This window comes from Ciconia boyciana, chromosome 1 (genome assembly GCF_034638445.1).
Source record: "Ciconia boyciana chromosome 1, ASM3463844v1, whole genome shotgun sequence".
Classification (NCBI taxonomy): Eukaryota; Metazoa; Chordata; class Aves; order Ciconiiformes; family Ciconiidae; genus Ciconia; species Ciconia boyciana.
The window spans coordinates 43,924,925-43,944,125 of NC_132934.1; the positions used below are offsets into that span (position 1 = coordinate 43,924,925).

The 19,201-nt window shown below is 38.2% G+C and overlaps 1 protein-coding gene across 14 annotated transcripts in view; it reads left to right on the forward strand.

Moving 5' to 3' along the window:
* The window catches only part of NAV3 (neuron navigator 3), a 562,373-nt gene that overhangs the window by 370,331 nt on the left and 172,841 nt on the right, over nt 1-19,201 (forward strand). The gene's annotated exons all lie outside the window — the stretch shown is intronic.

Consider the following 19,201-nt stretch of genomic DNA (forward strand, 5'->3'; position numbering starts at 1 on the left):
TTTTAGTCTGTGTTGACACCTCTGCACTTTCCTAAAACGCTTTTTAATAATGATTTATTTAAACTGCGAATATTCTGTCCCACGTTTACCATAAAGTCCTAATTCTCATATAGTGTTCCTGGTACTTTTTTTCCACATGTGCTTAATGTTTGTCACTTCATTTCTGTGCTTACTAACTTTGGGTCTTGAGGTAACCCAGCAGCAAAACTGCATCACTTCTAATTAATCCAGAACTGCCTTAGCAGACTTGTTCTTCTGATGACCCAGATAATTTCATTTAACTTCATTTTTAAGGGCAGTAAATCCAAGAACAAATTTTTAAGTGGAGTCTTTGTGTCTGGAAAACTGGTTTGATGAACAAGACTTGCCAAATTATTTTTGAATATAAATAGCCTTTTGGATTGTCCACTGTAAAGTCCAGTTAGATGCACTGACTCAAGACTTTCAGAAATAGCACTTTAGTCATATAGTGCTCTGAGCTATAGCTGGCAGCTGCTTAAAGACATTTTAATACTCTCAGGCACGAAGCATTTTGTGACTGTGATTCATATGGAGTCTTATTAATCTTTTACTATGTTTATGGCTAGTCAACTACATTTAATAAGATAAAGCCTCCTTAGAAGGCTGCGGAACTGACAGGTACAAAATCTGAGCCTCAGTAACATCACCATACATTTACTGAATCATTTGCAGTTCCAGTCATGCTCCCTCATGCTGAGGACTTTGCCTTTCTGTTCACATCCAAATAGTATGTGAATAAGGTGCACAATTGTGTAGCTGGCAAGGATTTTGGAGCGTAATGGTTTGGATGAGCTTGCATAATAGCAAACTGCTGAAGCTGGGCTTAAAAATGGAAATGGAGTAGAAGAAAATTTGCATCTATTCAATGCATATTTTAAAGGGGGAAGGTATTTGCATCTTTTTTCTACAAAGCTGCGAAAGGTAAAAGGAAAAATTTTGAGTACCAGTGAAGTGAATAATCAGGTCTTTTGGTTCTTACTTTTCAAAAAATGTGCAGACTTAGAATAAGTTTTCTCTCTGGCTTTCAGGCTTTTTGAAACAGTCCATAGTAAGAATATATACAATTTCCTTAATAATAGTTATTATTTTAATTACTCATATTACAGCAGCACCTAGTGGTCCTGGCTGAGAACGCTGGGAACTCCAGCGTGGAACTCTAATATTACACACACAGATCGAGAGATAATCAGTCTCTACTTTAATCACATTAAAACCTGCCATTCCAGACAGACAAGAAAAACAAGAAGAGACAAAAGCACAGAAAAGTGATATGATTTCCTGAGGTTATGTAACTGGTTAGTGGCCATCTAGGACTGCTTAGGGACCCACCACTCTGATGTCTATCGAGCTTCATTTCCATGAGAGAAAGCCGGGCTGCAGAGAGAACTATTCACTCTCACAATGTTTTCATCTCCAAAGCGACAACATTTGTGTACATTCACTGTTGATAGGTAAATCTTTATGTGGCACAGGGATTGTGGATTTCATCTCTAGCCCTGCTGCAGTTATGGGGGAAGCATGGTCAATGCATGCCTGTGCCGTAGCAGTACCTGTGCGAATCTCTTCGTGTCCGTCCTCCTCCTCCCGTAAGCACATCTCTCAGCACAGCCAGGCCAAAGACTGTCTCAGGTGCTCTGGGTCTCAAACCAGGTGCTTCGAACACTCCTGTACTTAGTCATACATCAGTGTTTGCACAGTGCTAAGGCGTCACGTTTAGCCACTTTAACTTCATAGAAACAGAATATATTTTTTCACCCTTCTTTGATTTGGTCTCTGTACTGTATTGTTTTATCTCTGCAGTCTGATCAGATTATTTTCCTGCCTTTTGACATACCAATTTTATACTGCTGATTTCTTCGACTAAGCTAGGAAATTTAAAATGTAGTTCAAACTTGTCAGCTTTCCTCTCAGAGCATCTCAGAGACCCCAGGTTTAGAGTCTGCTCTCCATTTGTTTTCTTTGGGTTGTGCACTGATCTAGCCTAGCTGAAGGCACCATCTTCTCACATTTTCAGGTAACTTCCCTTGGCAGTGCTCACTTTTGTTAGCCTACTCAGTTAATGATAAGCCAATTCTCTTCTTCTTGTAGCAGTGCACTCTTGGGTGTTTGTAATGTGCAGAAAAAAAATGTAACAGTGGTCGAAGCTAGTTTACATGTTTGACATATGCCAGTATGTAGCAATATGTCCTGTCAGGATTTGTCAGAACATCAGCCATCAAACCAGCAACAGTCATGATATTCCTATAGCATGTTTGTTAGCCATTCATTCACCGCTTTCATTTTAACATTTTTAGTTAATAAACCTCAAGAATCCCACCACCCTTTTCTTTCACATATGTTTTCATGATCCTTGCTCTCATAACTTGCAATTAAGGAGAAATGTTTTCTGTATTCCTCTGCCATTTGATACCCTTCCCAGGAGGTGATGTCTAAGATTTTTTATTAGCTTAAAAGAAGCTAGAGAGCACTGACATGGATTGTCTGCTGCTGGTGCTGGAAACACTTGATATCCCCTCTAGATGATATTGATATCAATTCATAATTAATCACTACCAATATTCCCAAGTTCTTTTCCACTCACCATTTGGTTTTCCTCTTGCCAATGGCTTCATCTTTCAAGTGATTTTTAAGGCATCTCAATTCAGCTGTTACCTTAATTTGTAAACATCTTTTAATGTTTATTTTAAATATGTATAAAATGCTTCTTTTTTAGTTTTCTTTTAGTCAGGTCTATCACAATGTCTTGCACTATATCCTCATCTTGGCAGTGATATATAAAGTACTCGCAGACAAGCTGAACTTGCTCCACAGGTCCAAGTTCATAAAAATTAAAACCGGTGAACCCCAGCAGCATCCAGTTTCTGCATAGTTAGCTTTACCAGGATCCTCGTGGCTGTCATTATGCTCACGCATTTGATGTCGCACACAGAATTTGAGAACCTGAGACGTACTGGGGAATAAATTATTTCATATTCAAATCTCAGAAACTTTAAATAAATAAAACTTGCAAGAGAATTGGCAAGATTTCTTGTTTGCTGGGCAATTCTACTGTGGTAAAAAGATTTTGGCATTTCTTATGAATGGTTTTAATAAAGATAATAAGGACTTAAAACTGTGTATTATAATGTACATTGTCTGTCTACAGTGTCATATAGAGTCTTCTCCTTGCTTTGCCTATTTTTTTCTTCACAGTTATGCATTTAAGGAGGAATATGGCACTGCAGCCTTTTTTTCATCATCTCTTTCAAGCCCTTTAATGGAAAAAAATACCACATTCATTTCTATCTTTTCCTTGTATGACTTATTCCATAAGTCTGCCAATTAAGGAAACCTAGAATCATCTTTCTTTTGAAAGATAATGGTCATTCAAGGGTTTACCTTTTGATACAACCAAAAGCTAATTCCTTTCTGCTTCTTTATAAGCCATTTGTTTCTTTAATTTCTGTTGTAAGTTCCCCATAATTAGAAAAAGTAGGATAGTGTCCTGGGTAGAAAATATGTTATCAAGCTTTTCTCTAATGGTCCAAAGAGAAAGAATTCGGATTTTTTTTCTTCCTGAACATACTAAAAATTTACTGGAAGATCTCCAGTGTTTTGTCTCTAAACAGATCATATCAAACATATAGTAAGGATACAGAGTATCAAATTTAAGCCATCCTGGGGTTGTCAGAGAAAATGCAAGAGAATCAAAATGTGTTGGGCTGAAAATCTTTTTTTGGTGACATTTGCAGTATTGTCCCTAGAGAATTTTACAAAACTAATGTTTCTATTCTTTCCTCATGCAGCCTATGGTGTTTTCAGCTGCACAAATAGTAAAATAAATGCAAAGTTGCCAAAAATTTTTCGTATATTGTTTTTAAAGTTGATTTTTCCTTCAGAGGTTGGTCTTATTAGCTGTCTTTTCTTCCTTAGAATTAGCTCTTGCTACTTCCCATGAGAACTATCTATGCCAGTACACATTTATGTACAACAGCATCCTTAATTGTAGTTGGTAGGAGGGTTTTTCTCACAGTTATTAAAGGGCCGGAGAGACCCTTGTTATTAAAAGGCTCCTAATGTAGTTACATGCATTTAGTGAAGACTATTTTTCATTTTGTCAATCTTATCTTTGGCACAGTTTTCTACCAGTTTATATAACCAAAGGTATGCTTCAAAGGTAATTTTTATAGTTTAGGATACAGACATGCTGCAGTCCAACAGAGGGAGTTGAGTTCAATAAAAATACAGGTCTTGCTTACCACATCCTGGAAATCAGGGAGTTGGAGAAGGTGTTGGAGGTGTAGTACATTGCCAAATGGATATGAACATTTAGTAAAAAGCTGCAATTAGCAGAGCTGACACCATCTTTGGGGGAGTAGCAGTGTATCTGTTAAAAGTGGGAATCAGTGTGACTACGTGCAGCACTAATAAGTTCATTTCTACAACATTATACTTGATTTCATTAATAATGCCTTTAAAAAGAAGTTAATAAATTGAAAATGTTTCAGAAAAGAGCCACAAGAATGCCAGCAATTTTGCTATATTCTATGAGACTGAATAAAAATTGTGGAGTTTAGCAAGAAGAAGGTGGAGTGAGTGAATGAGTCTCTGCTTAACCAGGGAACATTTTTGGGATAGAGAAAACTTTCTATGACATAGTTAAAAAAGTGTGTGAAGTCTGAAGTTGAAGTAGGACACAGTGACCATGTCTACACTGGTAGACATTGTTTTGTAATTTACTGGGTAGATGTGCTTCGTAATGTTCCTGTAGTCCCACAAAAGCCCCCTGTGGCTCCCTCTCTGCTCATATGCTTGGGTTTTTCTCCAGAGGAAGCCATGGTTGCAAGGGGATGAGGTGCATGCAAATATCTTCTTAGCAGGGAATTAGCCTGTGGACTTGATGAATAGGTGGAAACTGGAACTGCTAAGTGTGCCACCGAGTAAACCTGCCCTGCAGTATGGAGACTTCCCTTCAGTATAGGCACCTGCCTTCAGACTTCCTCTGACAGGGACGTGCTGGGCAGACGCTGTTGAGTAGCATCCCTCAGTATCCAGGAATGTCAATATCCAAGGATGAGAAAATCAGCATTAGCATTCTGTGTCTAAAAATTGTTTGTGAAAAACAGGATAATTTTGTATGAAGTAAGTATGGTAGGTACTACTAAGGCCCACAGAGTTCTATATGAAAATGTGTGGGGTATGATTACGTGGAGCTTTTTGAGGACCGGGAAGCCTGAAAATATCATCCCTATGTTCACTGTCAAGTGGGTCCATATGTGCTCTTTCTGTCTGCACAGTGTTGAACTGTATAAGAATCTTCTGGCGTTGCTGGTGCAGTTGTTGGTGAGATTAGCTATATGGATTAAAGATATACTTTCTGTGATTTGGAGCAGCTCCAGGTGAGCCTTCCACACAAGCATGACACATTGAAATATATACAGAAATTTGGCTAAGTGTAGAAATATGGTCCCTTACAAGTGGAAATTCAATCTGAGTTTTGAAAACTAATCCCAGCTCCTTTCATGTGCAGGCCAGTTTCTTCCTGCAGTGACAGCTGTGCGACCCCCTTTTGTTTAAATTCTGACTGTCACCCCATGGCTGTCAGGGGATCTTCACAGATTTCACGACTGGCTGCTATGGGAGTTTCATGAAAATACAAGGGAATAAGAGACTAGTTTTGTCAGCTGTGCAGGTTTGGTGTGCTTAAATGAATGGAACACAAGACAGTAATCTAGTTTCTGTATTTCCACGGTGCATACTTGCATACTTAGTTTTCAGAATGTAAGTGTATAGCCTGAAGTGTGTGAATTGGAGTGTATGCACTTCCATGTAATTGGGTGTAAGAGAAGTAAAAGTATTTCACTCCACAAAGGAAGAGTACCATTGGGCTTATCAGGTTTTCACTAAGTTTTTTAAGTTGGTTGAAATAGCTGCAGCGTGGGATGGAACTACAGGCAAGGGATCAGTCATAAGCTGTTTCTTGGAGATCCCCGTAATGCCATTAACAACTTGTTAGGAATACAAAACAAGGAATAACTGGTCAGTGTTTGCAAAAAGACAGTCTATGATTCACATCCCCCAAGCATCAGTGCTTGTAACTCATTCATTGTGTTCATGAATGATCTGGAAAAAGGCATGAATAGTAAAATGACAAAATTTTCAAATAGTTACTCAGGATAATGAAATCTAAATCTGATGATGAAGCTGCAGGAAGATCTTGCAATTCGGAATAAAAAGGTGTGTTGAACTCCTATTACCCCTCACTAGTGAGATGTTAACAGATCTGCATAGAGTTTTCTTGATGATGAGCTGATCGCTCTGTTTTGGGGAAGATGCAGTTTGCATAAGAGCTAGGACAAGGCATGAGAAAACAGCCTTAGTTGGTACAAATCTCTGTTTAAAAATGTAGTCAAAAGGAATGGCTTCTTGCAATATGGGCAAGACAGAGCCAAAAGCTCATTTTCCTATCCTCTGGTAGTCAAAGTGTATCTGGGGGTTGATAATGGAGTAGTCTTTAAGAGGGAAAAAATGAAAGTACTTACAGAAAAGGATGACAGGTTCACAGCATGGTATCTAGAGAAGTGATCTCAGTAATGCCAGAGGAAAAAAAAAATGGTAGTAATTAAAATTTGAACACCTGTGAGAGGTTTCCTGTGTTTATAGGTAGGAAAGCTTGTATTTTAGCTGCTTTACATAGAAAGAATCTGCAAGACATATTCATAGCTTGTGTATGGGTGTTTGGGGGAAAGGAGACTTGAAGAATATGCCCAGGTGTTAGGTAAAGGACTGTGTGGAAAGGATCAGAGGAAGATTAAACATTTTGCTCGCATTGGCAACTAGTTAGAAAGATAATTTCAATTTTGATGAGAGTATTCAGATCTGGAACAGAGAAAGAGACAAGATTTTCCTTCCAGGGACACGGTACCTGTATTCTAGATTATTGTAATCCAGACCGTTGGCTATTTGGCATGCCCACATCAGGAATATACATCCTTATTTTTATTTGCCAGAGAAATTGTCAATGTACAACATCAAAATCAGCACATAGGGGCCTTCACCTTTTGTACACAGCATGTGTACAGCCATGAGAAGGCTGGTAAGCATGATTTCTTCTCCATTCTGTCAACTTCCTGGCAATACAGATCGAATGCCATATCTTTTGCCTTCTTGTGTACACTCAGCATGGGAATTTCCAGTATCATCTTAAAATTCCCCTCTGCTCTGCCAGTCTCCCTCTCTGCCAGGTTCATTATAAAGGACCTGGCCACACTGGAGTTGAGCAGTCATGTTTGTGTTACAGTGGGAACTTTCCCTTACAGTCTTCCTTGCATAAAGTAAAAGACCCTCTCATCTTGGAGACCTGTTACCTCTTGGAGCAGACCCTGATCTGTCTCAATTAAAAGTCCACACTTGAATTTCTGTTCCCATTGACGAAGGCCGAGTTTGGACAACCAAATAGATCAAAGGGCACCAAGTTGCTCTTAATAACTGCCCATATTGTCCATACCTTTGTGCAGACTCAATGCAGGGTGTTATCCAGAGGGGAGTTTTATGCGGACATTTTGCCCCCAGTGTAGCTGAGTGTGCCCCTGCGTGTTACCCAGCTCCCAACAATTGCAGCTCTTCCTTGGACTTTGTAAGTGGTGGCAGAAGTATCATGCTCCCCATTCCCTGGGAAGAATTTGTCATGGTAATGCACAGCTTATATGTTCTTTGGCGTCCCTCCTCCCCAAGGATTTACTTACCAGTTAATTCTGCATTTCTGAATCCAGCTCTTGTGGTTTGGCAGAGCAAAGCCTCATGCAATTCTTTTTTTCAGGAGTGTGGATAAAATACCCATCGGAGCCACATTGATGACAAATACTTCTTTTCACAGTTTATTCTCTCCTACCTTGCAACAGTGTCAGCTCTGGACTGAAGCAGGCAAGGCTGATACAGCTCTATTATGAAAGGATCTAAGCAGATGCTTATCTATGCAGGAAATGACACTCCTCAACATGATACATATTCAGATTTCCCACTTTTTGCTGGTAGTTTCAAGTAGACCCATACAATTTTTACTTAACTAGCTACGCTTTCTGAGATTCCTTACTAGGTAGGTGATTTACATTCAACTTGTACCCTTACTGGGATTCCCAGGAAAGTGCCCAAGACTGTTATAGCCAGGAGCATGTCTTAGCTATCCTTCTGAAGATGTTTTCTTGGACAAGTCCTCTCATTTCCTAGGTAGGTTCAGAGTGTGATCTCCCCTTTGAGAACCAATCCCATTCCCACACCCATCCCCAGTGACTGTCCTCAGCTGTTCCAGGGAAGACTTTCTTGGACGTGTTTGACACGTAGAGCCACTTGCAATACACTGTGCAGTGTACAATGTACAAGATGACTTCAGAGCATTTACAATTCATTTGGCATTCACTGAATGTTCAAGCTGACTATCCCATTGAGGCCTCCTGTATTTCCTTGGTTGATGATAGAAATGTAACTACTAGGATGCATTTTCATTCAGCTCTACTGTGCGGGTTTATAGGGCCCTGAAGCTTATTCCTGCAGGCTGAGAAATCCTGTGGCATACAATTCATATGTCATGTCCTGGAGCTCAAAGTAGTGAAAAATGGTTATCAAGCCTTCTACACATGTATTCATGCCACCACCTAGAAATAATGGGGATGGCAGCAGGAATCTATATGAGATCCTCTTCCAACGCGGGGAAGTGACCACTCTGTTGAATCAGCGTACTGAGCGTCAGGTTATACCTAACTGCTGTTAATGTGCTCAGGGCACTGAACATTTTGGAGAGTGAAATAAGCCCTTTCAAACTCTTGAATCATAAATGACAGGTGCAGGAAAAAATTTTATAAGCTGACCTTCAGGAGTGGACTCTCCCTCTTTGTTTTAGACATCCACAAATCCTTTTTATAAACTTATGTATGCCTTATAGAGGGCCCATGGCTTTTCTGTGTAATCCTGTCACAGAATTTAAAAATTATCTGGCTAACAGCAATGCATGTAGGTATATCTACAATGTAAATATGCAAATAGACAATGTGAATTGAAGAATAGTTACAGGAAGTAACATCTCCTTCATCAGTGCAGAAATTGAACTTTTTTTTTGTTTGCAGATTAAATTAACATGACATAAAGACTAGAGTAAAAATGCAAATGAGACCATCAAAAATAGAGGTGTGTGGCACCCAAAAACAAAAAAATAAAGGGACTAATGAGGTTCCTTCTAAGGATACGTTATGGGAATAATTGTGACAGTATGAATGGAGGGAATAAAGAAAGAAAAGAAGACAGAATTTCTGTAAGAGTAAGGTTAAAGATGTTTATGTTAAAGATGTTTGACACTCAAGGATGAAGATGTTGGAATTCTAGTTCCAAGTTTTGCTGAAAAGAGTTTATTGATGATATTAACATAGGCAGTTTCTGTAAGATGAGAGGCAAATTGGTTTAGCGTGGAACTGGCAGAGGAGGAATTCTGACTGCTTTTGTGAACAAACTCTAAAATTACTAAAAACTCTGTAAATGGAAGAGAAAATATAGATGGGGTGAGAGCCGGACAGACAAGCAGAGTAACAGTTGCCTTTTTGTGGGAGACCAAACATGTTTTTGTTGTGAGGAAAAGAGGAAGCTAAAGAAAGGACGGGAGAACTGCTGCGTTAGATCTTGTAGAGCATAAAGGATGTGAAACTTCATCCATCCTGCCTCAGGATGTTACAGGCATGGAAAGGAAGGGGAGGAGAAGGCAACCAAATCATAACTTTTTGGATAGGATTTGATTCTGGTTTGGCTTTTTGTTAGACCTCTTTATTCTGTAGTCAAACAAGCAGTTCTCTTTACATCCAGAGAAGATCTGAGAACATTAAAAGAACCGCAGGATTTATGACAACCCCTCTTCACAGAACAGCTCAGAGTTACTCACTTGCATCAGGCAGTGAGATGCATATTCCCCTGAGTCACTTGCATTTGACTGTCTGAAGTCATAAAAGAAAATGCCACAGGAACACATCCTGGGTATTATTTTACTAGGCTGGAAGGAGTACATTATTCATTAAATATAAATCGCATGCAATCATTAACCTTTTTGTTTAGGCTTACAAATTCCTTGTCCTATTAATGCGTGGAATCACATGAGAATAACTCATCTAGATCTTTATAAAATAATCATGTCATAAGAAGTACTTATACTCTGATGATATCGGTCTCCATGAAATCTACTGAGAAGTTAGGTTAGGGATGGGTTTGCTTGGTTAGGGGTAGGATTAGGGTTATGCACATTTTGCTTCTGTAGACCAAGATTGCTGAACACAAAAAGATCTTTTTGTTCCTTAAAATCGACTATTTCCCTTCAAACCTTTTTTTTTCTCCCTTGCAATTCCTTGAAACCCCCCTCCCTTTAATCTCTATCTGGAATATGCCAGTACTTCCATGCCTCTGAGGCATGCCCATCTCACCCATCTCTTCTCCCCATCCCTCAGCTGTGTTTGTCAGGAATGTCATTCGATCAGAAACTCTTTCTGTTAAACTCTATTGGGAGGATATGCAGAGATGAAGTACTGGAGTACTTTATGCATGAAGACTAGTGGGTGACACACACTCCGAAGTATTTATTGTTTGAAGCGATGCAGTTGACAGTCTCCTCATTTCCCCCCATCTGTAGTTAGCTTTCTACCCTCTTCAATTTTCTGGGTTTTTTTCCCCTCAAAAATGTCATGTGAACATTCCCTGAAGTTTTGGAATTGATCAAATATATATTTGTGATACAGATGCTTAGACAAAGAGATTATGAATAAATGGCCTTGAAACCTCCAGTAATAGAAATGCACTGAAAAGTTTTAACACAAACATGCAGTTAAAATACATACACACAAATTGACTATGACATGCATTTTAGAAAGCACCTGTTGGTTATAGTTATTAATACATTTTTCCCAGGATAGCACCAGCAGGATTACAGTAAATATGTGTGCTTCTTGATGGTGTATTTTTATCATCTTCTATAGGGAGAGTATGTTATAAATACTAGGAATGTCTAGAATGTTTACTGGATTTAAAAATAGAGAAGAAAGTGCGTGATGTTTAGCTGAACAGCAAAAAAGGCATATTTAAGCTTTACAAGAAAATAAACAATGTCTCTGAAGTGGTTTTATTTTACAGTATATCCAAACAAGGCTTTTTAGTAATTTTGAGATTTTGTCAGCTTTCTAGATTTTTATCAAATGTCTGATTATTTTGGAACTGTGGCAAAATGCCAGTTCTGTTATGGTTACAGTTGAGGACTTACGTCTATTTAAAGATTTTCTAACCACTCCCTTTACAATACTTCTGCTTAGATTATTTTATAATTTTGTGTGCTGTATGTTAGTTAGGAAAGGTTATTGCTCCACGTCTGCGAAGCCTTGAATTCCCTGAGAGAGGTGGACTTTTCACAAAAGAGCATTTCTTACCATTGAAGCAGATTCCTAAGGTCTCTCTTGCATCCTTCTTCCTAAGGTAATCTGCCACTGCTTATCTTGACAGCGGTGAATTCTGCAGCTTCAGTAACATGCAAGACTCTCAAGAAACAATGTGGGCATGTGTTTCGGTCTGTAGTGCATACATACATGGACATGCATCCATGTGAAGTACCTTGTGTAGTTCTGATGAACCCCCAGTGGTTTTATTGACTTTGAAAGTCATTTAAGCTACTCTCCTTGCCTCTCATTTGTGAATGAAGGTTTGTGGGAGCTTCGAAATTGTGGGAGCTTTGATGCACCATTGTATTTTCTGGACATCTGTGAGAGTCTGAGATGGCTACTCTTCTACAGACTTGCTAGAGCTACTGTCTCTGCTCCTTTGGGTGAGTCCAGATGAAGTTTAGACAAGAGGTACTGAACATAATTTTGGGATTTAAGCATCAAGACCTGCAAACAATAAATGAAGGCACACAACAAGTATGAATATCAGCATCTTTTATTTGGTTGGGCTGGGAAATCCAACTACTGGGAAGATGTTTTAATAGAGATACAGGAACTGCACAACTGTCCATAAAATGCTGTCTGTGGTGTAATGCATAAAGCAGCAGAGGGTGCCAGAAAGCAATAAGTTGTGGCTTCCACTGTAATTAATGGAAAAGGAAGGGGATTGTAACTAGCAATGTTATGGCGGAACAGGGTTTGCATTGTGAATTCGGCTGCAGAAGGGAGGGAAGGAGACACACCTCTAGAATTTTAAGCACTCACATGTGCTTAAAATTAAAATAAAAACTGTCCAACAAATTGTCAAGCTTTTGGAGGTATTGTGTGGTACTTTATGCCCAGGTGACAGTGCTTTTCACTGAATCATCTTTTAGCGGCTATACATAGCCAGTATTTCAAAGCTTGGCCCTGTAGCAAAGAGGCTGCAAGACAGGAGGATAATAAAGTAGCACAGAATATCCCAAGGATGTAGTGTGTTAATTACAAACCAACATGGTAACAAAAACCACCCTGTCCTTCTGCATTTGTAATTGTTAAACTCACTAAAAAAGAACTGACAACCTCCCCCTGCTCTCCTGCTGCTGGAAAGTAAAATACTAAAAATTTGATGCCAAATAAAGCTTTTTCAGCAATATTGCATTACTTCCAGAATATAATACAATTGAAAAGTTAGAAAATGAAGGGAAAGAACAGAAAGTAGGTGCATACTGAAATTACTATGATCAGTCCAGATGTATTTTCTCACTCTGCCCTTGATCTTTGCTGGAACAGGAGCTGCTTACATCTGCTGCAGCTAATGCTAGCCTGCTTCATGGAAAGAATGCCAAATCTGCTTGATTTTACAGTGTCTTTTACAGATTCAACATTTTGGAGTTCCTTGACTTTTATGCACACTAACCCATCTAACCTTGCTCTTTTATTTGGCAGTAATCATACCCAAAGAATAAACTCCTCTTTGAACCCTGCTGCAAATCCCTTCCACCTACATCCTCTCCCCAGTGCCCTGTTGCTGGCACACGTGAATGAGCACGCACTGCTGCATCAGAGCAGTGGTCCATCGGGTCAATATTCCCTCTCTGAGAATGGCAATGTGAGAGGTGACGTAGGAAGAACAAGTGACCCTGGCAATTTTTTTTGGTCCATTCTCCTCCTCTTTCCCCAATATCTACAGTTATTGTATTAGGGGGATTAGAAGGTACTTCTTTGCCTGCTCCTTCAGGATTTCTTTATGTACTACTGTTGTGGTCACCACGTATTCCATGAAATGTCAAAATGAAGCACGCTGGATTTCTCAGAAAAAAATCTTCTGTCTGCTATCATCATGCACACAGCCATGGGACCAGTTGTAGAATCGTCATATTTTTTCATTGATTGCAATTACTGCTCTGCCAACGTGCTTCTGCTGTCAGGAGCCCACGGATGTGATCAATCTGGAATGGCATGAGGTACCATTGGGCAGCTCAGACTCTGTGTTAGTGAAGATTTTGGCGATACTGAACTGGATTCAGATACTGATGTTAACTCTAAATATAAATTCTATTACAGCTGGTGACCCTATTATAGGCAATACTATTAAGGTACACAAAGGTAAATGGGTTTAAGCTAGCAGTAGAACAGGCAAGTTATCACAAAGGCTGCTTATTTCAACAGCATTAACTAATCCCTTCTCATATAAAGGCTCTTGATCAGGTTAATTAAAATATTAACACAATCTTCTTATGTTTTTTTTTTAATGTAACTTGTCTGTTTAAATCCATTGTGACCTGAAACTTAATACACAAATCGTTAGAATACAGTACGACCATTTTTGTTTCAGCAGAAATAAATAGTATAAATACAGTAATCTATTTGGCAGCTTTCTGATGTGCAGGGATTATTTAAAACACTCCTAGTCTGAGGAGTCTGCTGACCATATGATCAACAGAGGATCATATGACATAAATCAGAGCTATACTTATTTTAAGTTGACCTTATTTTAAGTTGGCCCAGTGTCTGGATATGAATTAGTCTGGGCAGGGTTCAGTTTCAGAGTCAGTACAAGATACATTTTTTTTTGTTAGGACTTGATTGTATTCAATCTCACAAACTGATCACAAATAATTTGGGCTTTTTGAATTATTTATATCAACTTAAAGCATTTGTTTACATATGCAGTTCTTAGCAATTCTTTCAGGTGGCATCCTGACCAGCACCAAACCTGTAAAGTCCAAAAAGTAGAATCTGAACAGTCTTTCAGAAATAGAAATATGTTTTTATTTTAGCTTGTAGCTTTTGGCAGTCTTTAATTCTATAATAATTAGAATATGCTTCATTTAGGCTTGTATTGTCAGCTAATTGGAACCTTGTTTGAATTATTCATACCTCTTGATTCTTCAGAATTTCTTTGGAATTACAATGGGAGCGTACCAATGACATTTCCCTCTAGGAGAAAAATACCACAAGAATTTTCTTTGTCCCAGGGTTTCCACACTTGAGAGCTGAGACCTATTTGTGTGTGAAATAAATAATAGTTCATGAAGTTAGATAGCTACAGTTTTGTGTATTCTAACTGCACACATAACTAGCTAAAGAGCATCCCTGTCTAGTGGGCTGTTTTGCCTGTCACTCACAGATTTTCCCAGTAATTCTTCCCAATAATAACTTTAAATGAGGTTTTTTTGTAAAAGCTCTCACTTAGTTCATAGGCAGATCAGCAGCAACAGTCCACAGTAAACAAATGTGCAAGAGTGTCTTCACAGTTCTTGTATATATAAGGCTTCTATTTGGATTTCTTAGCATAAACAGTTTTGAAAGATTTATATTGTTACATCGTATAAATTAACATATTTGAAGATATGTGCCCCCTCCAAAACCCAGTAAATGCTTATTTTTCAAGGAATACTGGCTGTGTTTTGGAACTTGAAAACACTGGGTAACTATTTAAAACATTGCTTCCTCCTACACTTCACACTTCATTGGCTGCAACTGGAAGTGAAGTGACAACAAGCAATAAGTGCTTGTTCAGGCCTCATTTTATAGGGTCGAACACTTCTGATGTTTCTATTGTAACATTTGGCTAAGAATTCAAGAAAAAATCCTGGCCCTATTGAACTTAAGAGCATATATCCCATTGCCCTCTGTGGTTCCAGGTGCTTTTATTTTCCTTGACTGAGAATCTAGACACAAGACCTGGTGAAAATATGGAAAAAGCTTCCCCTGGTTATGACCATAGAGCAAAGAGATAGGTAACTGTGAAGGCTGGTTATAAGCAAGGTATAAAAACATATGCAGCATGACCTAATATTTCTTTGTATATTATGCTAAACATGGTATAAAATACGATGCTCAGGTACGCTAGCAAAAGTGAAAGGCTGAATCTGAGTCTTTCGTGTTATCCCTATGGCTTTTAAAGATGTCTGGTTTAATTTGAATAGTTTTAATGAGCTGTGACATCAATTCATCATCAATTTTGTTTCTTTTGAGTCTTCTTCTTTAGGGCTTAGATCAATTCGAGTCAGTAAAACGAAGACTAAACATAAAGGAAAATCAGCGACTTAGTTATGTTCTCTCCTGCATATAGTTTCCCAAGGACTTTTAAGTTCCAGCTGGAGGACCAGCCACATAACTTTAGACCTACAGAAATCTCTGGGCTGTACTTTTAGAGGTTGCTAATAACAAGTATTTTTACCACTTTTCTTCTGATGAGCTCAATGTTCTATAAATATTTTTCAGGGTAATATGCAAAATATACCTAATTAAAAAAAATCTGAATGTTTATAAAATCAAAAAGCCAGAAGGGTAAGAGCAAATTGTCAGTGTCTCTCCCACACAAGCTGTAGCATTATGACTTCTGGTGTAGTCAAGAAGGAGGGTTCAGAAAGCATAAAGTGCATCTGGGTGAATTCCATCTGCAAAGTTCAAGAGATGCAGTGAAATGCCCCATGGTTTACCTGTTTACTTATCTTTTAAAGGATTCATCCCATCACTGGTTGTAATTGCCCTTACTTCTAAAAGCTGCTTTTTTTGATGAGCTAAATGAAGTTGCTATGTACTAAATAGTGGTGAAAGAGAGAACTGGAATGTTCTCAAAGGTTTAATTAAATCTAGTAAATGAACACTCTGTTGTAGACTCTCTTTTGACCTAATGGAGAGAAACTCCTCTGTTTTAAAGAAGCATGCATTTTCACATTTCCTTCCAATTTTCGGAAGTTGCCAAGTTCCATAAATATTTAGACGCTGGTACCTTGCTGACTCAGAAGTGTTGCATAACTAAAAAAAAGATTGTAGACAGGCTCACTAAAGTGATGTATTGCTTTAAAAACCACTGTGTTTAAACAGAGTTCCTTTTATCATTGCCTTAAAAAACGTCCTCCCAGGGTAGCATTTATCTTCAATTTTGTGTTCTTAGTGCATGTGTAGGGCTCTTTCACAGTGGCGGTGGCCACAGGCCTGCAGAGATGAGAGCACTGAAGTAGGGAGTTGCTTCGAGACTCTGGAAGAGAACTTTTGCCTAGTCTTTTCTTTTGATCCATGCTGCTGTGGAGTCATATTTTAGCTTTCTAAGAAATTCATGCAAGATATTGAGATACTGTCAGGGTTTTCTGAATCCAAATCCAGGAGTCTATCAGGACCAAATCCAGCACTATATTCCAATTAAAAATCCAGCACTTTCTTCTCACAATTTCTATTATAGCAGCACAAAAGCACTTCAGAAATTACCATCGTTGTATTTTGTGCTTTACAATGTCTGCTGTAGAGACTACTGTATAGAAATAGGTAGAGCAAATGCAGACAAGACATAGAAAGAAGACTGGGTAAGAAAGGATGACAAGAGAAGCAAGATCACACCATTATATAGATGAACAGAGTAAAATTTTGCATTCTTCTCTTATGTGTTTTGGGGATGTTTGTGGATAGAGGTTTTTTTTGTTTTTATATGAAAATGACCAGCAAATATTCATAATGACCTGCTTGGCCATCTAAAAATGATGATTCGGATTAATGCTTTTATTTAGAATAACTGAATTGTTCATTAACTTCTTGATGTGTACAAACAGAAAAAACACCAAACAAATTGTATTTGACATTACAGAGATTATCTCCCATTCACCCCAAGCTTTCCAGGCACCAAGTCAGGGGCTAGGTGAAAAACCTGCAACACCAATTGTTGCTTTCATGTTCCTGACAGGACTGACAATAATACGTGCCGAAAGGGACCCATTTCCCACTGTAGCATTTTCTTAAAAACAATACACACCCCAGCTCATACTCTGACCTCAGCAGTGACCTCATACATTCTTTTATCAGCAGGTCAGTACATATGTCTGTTGAATTCTCCAAGTATTTGAGAAGTTAATTTGTTTTCACATTTCTGGGTTTACTGGTCATATTTCGTGTTTGGAGTGCATGTTGGAAGAATTTGATGTGCATGTTCCTTAATATCTGTTGGAAAAGGAAGTGGAAGGTATTTCAGTTTTAAATAACACCATCATCCTTTTCTCAAAAAATAACTAATAATTAAATAACTCCAGCATCATTTCCTAAAAATTTTTGCCTGGGAGGCCTTCTACATACCAGTAGTTATTATCCTCTAAGGTAAAATTCTCCCCAAATGCCTCCAGTAAATCAGTTTTTAATTTGCATATATGGTCTCTTATTGCAAAGCCAATGCTGAGTTTGGAACAGTTTTTTGGACTGATGTTACATAGTTCACTGATAGTTGTTTTCATTAAATGCTCCTTAAATTATTCTATTGCAAGTAATGAGGAGTTTGTTAGAAAAAAGCCAAGGCAAATGTGTGTACGTGATAGTGTATTCTGCTTAACACCCTGAAATGCATTATAATTTCCATAGAAAAATGGAATGTGCCTTGCATCTGGGTGAGGTAACAGGCCACGTGCAACAGCAAGTCAGCAGAACGCACTTAATATCTCCCAGCAGGACTGCTAACACCTGTTTTATCTGGGTGGGTTTTCAAATTTACACCACCCACAGAAACTTGACATTGCCTTCCAGTATAGTTACAAAAAATTATTGGAATAAGCTGTCATGTTAGGAGCTCGTGGGAAACAAATTATCAGGACATAAATAATGTGATTTTTAAGTCTCTGCTCTTCTTTGTACTTTTGCAAGTTTTACTGGAGAGCTTGTTTATCTCTCGATTTCCCCTTTCTTCAAATTTCCCCCATTTCTACAAGGTGAACTGAGAATTCATGGCAAATTTCACCCAGTCTCAGTAGTCTTCGGTCAAGGGAACAGTGCAACATGCAGCCTGCCTTACCAGCATCTTGCAGAGAGACTGCAAACTGGAAACTAAAGAGGTTCCTCAGTTGGGTCACTATAAGTTTTGCATTACTCTGGGCCACAATTGTTCCCATTGCATTTACTTCAGGATTTGAAAGAATTTGGGTGTATTCTCTGCTCTTCAAAGTGTCCTTATTAAGTAGTAGTAGCAGTAGTAAACAATATTTTTTATTACGTAATAATACTATGTACAGTTTCTTCACAAGGAATCTTGATGGAAATATGAGACTTTCAGACAGTCTTGCTCAATAATAAAAATCTTTTAGTATTAATTTAGTATGAGCACATATATATGTTAATAAGCATACCCAATTTTAAATAGGCAAGAGACAAGAAAGCAGATGCCTTGCTTTCAGATGTGTTAAACTAGTTTATCCTGTGCAAATGGGATAAACTTTTTACAATCCTGTAAAAAGAAACCAGTCTGCTTGTTATAGTTCAACTATAATACTTGTAAAATGAGCGAACCCATAGGAATTTATTTCACATTGTTCCCTTTGAAAGTCTTTAACCTTAATCTTTTGTTCTGGCTATAGTAGAGATACTTTTGAGAATAAATGTTTTCTGCAGCAGGATCCTCCCTTTTGGAATACCTAGGAATTAACTATTATGGATAACATACAGCAATACAGTGTAGTGAAAATACTACAACAATTTTGTAAGTAAAATTTTGTGACAGCTTTTCACAGAAAACAGGTAAATCAACAGCAATGCCAAATCGAATGGAGTGCCTGACATAGAAGGTGTTTCTTATGATTGAGGTTACTGATCGGTACTTTTACAAATAATGAAAATAAATCTTACCATATGTTATAACAAATAAATCATAATTTCTTACTTTTTATGGATTGGATACATGTTGTCCCACAGAATATGTACAATTATAAAGGCATTAGGGATTTTTTATATTTTAATTGTATTATCCTTTGCAAATTTTTTTGCAAGGGATGAGAAGAACTTCG